Source organism: Nycticebus coucang, chromosome 4 (assembly GCF_027406575.1).
Source record: "Nycticebus coucang isolate mNycCou1 chromosome 4, mNycCou1.pri, whole genome shotgun sequence".
NCBI lineage: Eukaryota > Metazoa > Chordata > Mammalia > Primates > Lorisidae > Nycticebus > Nycticebus coucang.
Window position 1 is genome coordinate 43,705,049 of NC_069783.1, and position 3,940 is coordinate 43,708,988.

Genomic DNA, 3,940 nt, shown 5'->3' on the forward strand with positions numbered 1-3,940 from the left:
TGTATCTGGCCTTTTCTTTTTGGTCCAGCTCATTGGATGGCCCTAACACCTGATTCATCAGCGTCTAAGTCAAGATTCTGAGATTGCTTCCAGAAAGGAGCATCATGATTGATTACCAGAGTTACTGCAGGCTTAGGAGGGAAGAGAGGTGGCATGAATATTAAGTATTTCTAGACTTGCAACAAGGTTTGTCACTGGAATCAAGGCCAGGGGCAGAATACAAAGAGCATCTGATGGTGGTGCTTGAAGCTGTTGAGTCCTCAGACTGGACCAGAGCAGCATCAGTCCCTCCTCCCAATGAAGAATAGGACTGGCAGGGCTGACCACAACATGGTGAGCCTGTAGGGGTATGAGGCTGGCAGGACTCAACAGCCATGGTCTTCAGGCCAAAGTGAGCCTTTGTTCTTTTATAACTTCCCCAAATTGTGCTGATACTTGACTTTGCTCAGTTCAGTTGCTAAAGTTACACAATCAGGAAACATTCTGCAGAAGCAAATTGTACAGAGAAAAAGTAAGACAAGAATTCCATCTGTTTCAGGTCAACACCCCCACTCCCACCCCCAAAAAACCAGGGAGACAAAGAAGGGAGATGAAATGAAGACGGAAATGGTAATAGGGAGATTGACTTCTACAACTGGCAAAATCTTTGCCGTGTCTTCATGTATATTTGAAAATCTTATGTCACTACTTGGAAGATTATCCTGCCTGGGAAACCTGTAATAGAAACTGGCTGTGCTTTCTCTGAATAACTTTATTGTAAAAACCCCACATTCTTAATGAGGCACAGGGAAGTTGGAGGCGGCCACCAGGAAGGACCACGGCACCCAGGAGGGCACAGAATCCCAGGACGTTTGGAGCCCGTCAAGATATCTGAGTAGGATTTTATGCAAATCTAATCAGCTCCAAAATCAAATCACAATTATTTAACCCATTATCACTGGTCCAAGAGTAATGCCAGGCATATTATCCTTACCAGCCCCTCACCCTGTCAAGATGAGGAAAAAATACGAGTGTTTACTTTTATTATTATGCATCCTGTTATGAACCCCGCTGTTGCTAAGTGCACGCAGCACCTTTAACTAAAGAAACTAATTGCAAGCCACTTTCAATATCTCTTGTTTTTTAATTTAATGTCCTTGGAGAGATATAATTGGGCTGGAGGGAAGAATTTTCACTGAAGTCATGAATTTGCTATATAAATACAAACAAGAAAGAAAGCTAATACAGTAAGGGAATATGGGATTAATTTTGAAATTGTCTGATTAGTGGATTGCTGCCCATCAATAATTGCCTTATATTTTCCCAAGGCCCTCTCTTTATTGGAGTCTGGCACCGCATCTGCCCACAGTCTGTCAATCAGCCCGCGCAGCTGGGAGGGTCTGGAGAGACCACAATTGGAAGCCCGCTGGGGTGCCTCGTTAGACAAAGCAATATATCCCAGACGTGAAAACACCCGTCTCAGCTTGGCTGCTGCGAGGGTCTTTACGCTCAATCCTCCTGCCCTGGCGCGGGGACCCTTTTGTGACTAGGTTTGATTTTTAAAAAGGAAAAGAAAAAGTCACAAATGCCTATTTATATGTATTTTACAGGCCTGAGGTCTGCTGGAGTTTGAGGTCAGAATCACTTTCCCTTCACAGAGGCTAAGTTGCAAAGTTCCTTTGCAACAGCTGGAATTTTTGAAGCAACATCAGCATCAGGTGCTCCACCTAAACATGCTTCAAACATTTAAAAATTAAGAAATATGATCGGAAGGGTTACGAGCAAGTGCACAGATGGTGGGTTCCTAACTTAATCAATGCCTGAGATCTGAAATGTTCCTCAAGCTTAGAGAGCATTTCTCACCTATTCTCTCCAGGCCTGCCGCTCCCAAGTCCTTAAAGACTTGATCACAGAGAGGAGAGGAGGGTCTGTTGACTGAATTCGCATAACCATCTTTTCAAATCACACATGCGCGCGCGCACACACACACACACACACACACACAAACAAGTTGCAGCCCTGCTGATGATATGTTTATATCATGTCCATTTCCAGAAATATTTATGTCTCTCTATCTTGCCAGTAATCAGCCAAAATATACAAAAATGGATTTGCATGTAAAGATGCTCCATTTAGAAGACAAAATATGATGAGAATAGAACGAAGATGGCTCAGAGCAGGCTCTTATTGTTTTTTCTTATCATCTCCTGTTTTCCTTTTCTGTTTGGTAACTCTGAGGGTTTAAGTTGGGATTTTGTTCTTGTGAGGTGGGAAATAAAATGATCCAGAGTTAAGGTTCCTATGGCACTAGAATGGGTTTATTAATATCTCTTGAAAGGAATTTCCTTCCCTTGGCACAGCCATGCAGATCTAAAGCACAGAGCTTGACAGACTCAGGTCTACGTGTTAGGAAAACCAGCCCCTTGATACACTGAGTGCCCACATCCATACTCACACTAAGAAACATTTGAGGCCAGGTACGGTGGCTCACGCCTGTAATCCCAGCACTCTGAGAGGCCGAGGTGGGTGGATAGCTTGAGCTCATGAGTTCGAGACCAGCCTGAGCAAGAGTGAGACTCCGTCTCTAAATAATCACAGGGAGTTGTGGCGTGCGCCTGTAGTCCCAGCTACTCAGGAGGCTGAGGCAAGAGGATCACTTGAGCCCAAGAGTTTGAGGTTGCTGTCAGCTATGATGACATAGCACTCTATAGCAGGGGCAAGAAAGTGAGAGTCTGTGTCTAAAAAAAAGAAAGAGAGGTTCTCTTACATCGACCGCCTAAGAGTCGTGCTGTAAGAAGCAACAACCTCTCCTCTTCCTCTCCGCCATCTGCTCAGCAGCCGCGAAGCAGCAACCATGCGTGAGTGCATCTCCATCCACGTTGGCCAGGCTGGTGTCCAGATTGGCAATGCCTGCTGGGAGCTCTACTGCCTGGAACACGGCATACAGCCCGATGGCCAGATGCCAAGTGACAAGACCATCAGGGGAGGAGATGACTCCTTCAACACCTTCTTCAGTGAGACGAGTGCCGGCAAGCATGTGCCCAGGGCAGTGTTTGTAGACCTGGAACCCACAGTCATTGATGAAGTTCACACTGGTACCTACCGCCAGCTCTTCCACCCTGAGCAGCTCATCACAGGCAAGGAAGATGCTGCCAATAACTGTGCCTGCGGGCACTACACCATTGGCAAGGAGATCATTGACCTCATCTTAGACCAAATTCGCAAGCTGGCTGACCAGTGCACAGGTCTTCAGGGCTTCTTGGTTTTCCACAGCTTTGGCGGGGGAACTGGTTCTGGGTTCACCTCTCTGCTATGGAACGCCTCTCTGTTGATTACGGCAAGAAGTCCAAGCTGGAATTCTCCATTTACACAGCCCCCCAGGTTTCTACAGCTGTAGTTGAGCCCTACAACTCCATCCTCACCACCCACACCACCCTGGAGCACTCTGATTGTGCCTTCATGGTAGACAATGAGGCCATCTATGACATCTGTCGTAGAAACCTTGATATTGAGCGCCCAACCTATACTAACCTGAATAGATTGATAGGTCAAATTGTGTCCTCCATCACTGCTTCCCTCAGATTTGATGGTGCCCTGAATGTTGACCTGACAGAATTCCAGACCAACCTGGTGCCCTATCCCCGTATCCACTTCCCTCTGGCCACATATGCCCCGGTGATCTCTGCTGAGAAAGCCTATTATGAACAGCTTTCTGTAGCAGAGATCACCAATGCTTGCTTTGAGCCAGCCAACCAGATGGTGAAATGTGACCCTCGCCACGGTAAATACATGGCTTGCTGCCTGTTGTACCGTGGTGATGTGGTCCCCAAAGATGTCAATGCTGCCATTGCCACCATCAAGACCAATGCTGCCATTGCCACCATCAAGACCATCCAGTTTGTGGATTGGTGTCCCACTGGCTTCAAGGTTGGCATCAATTACCAGCCTCCCACTGTGGTAC

The 3,940-nt window shown here is 46.6% G+C and overlaps 1 pseudogene across 1 annotated transcript in view; it reads left to right on the forward strand.

The window, feature by feature from the left end:
* Positions 1-2,739: 2,739 nt before the first annotated feature.
* LOC128584657 (tubulin alpha-1A chain-like) overlaps positions 2,740-3,940 on the forward strand; it is a 1,678-nt pseudogene continuing 477 nt past the window's right edge. Inside the window, exon 1 of the transcript XR_008379705.1 lies at positions 2,740-3,940. This exon is cut by the window's right edge and continues 477 nt beyond it. The product of XR_008379705.1 is annotated as a tubulin alpha-1A chain-like (transcript).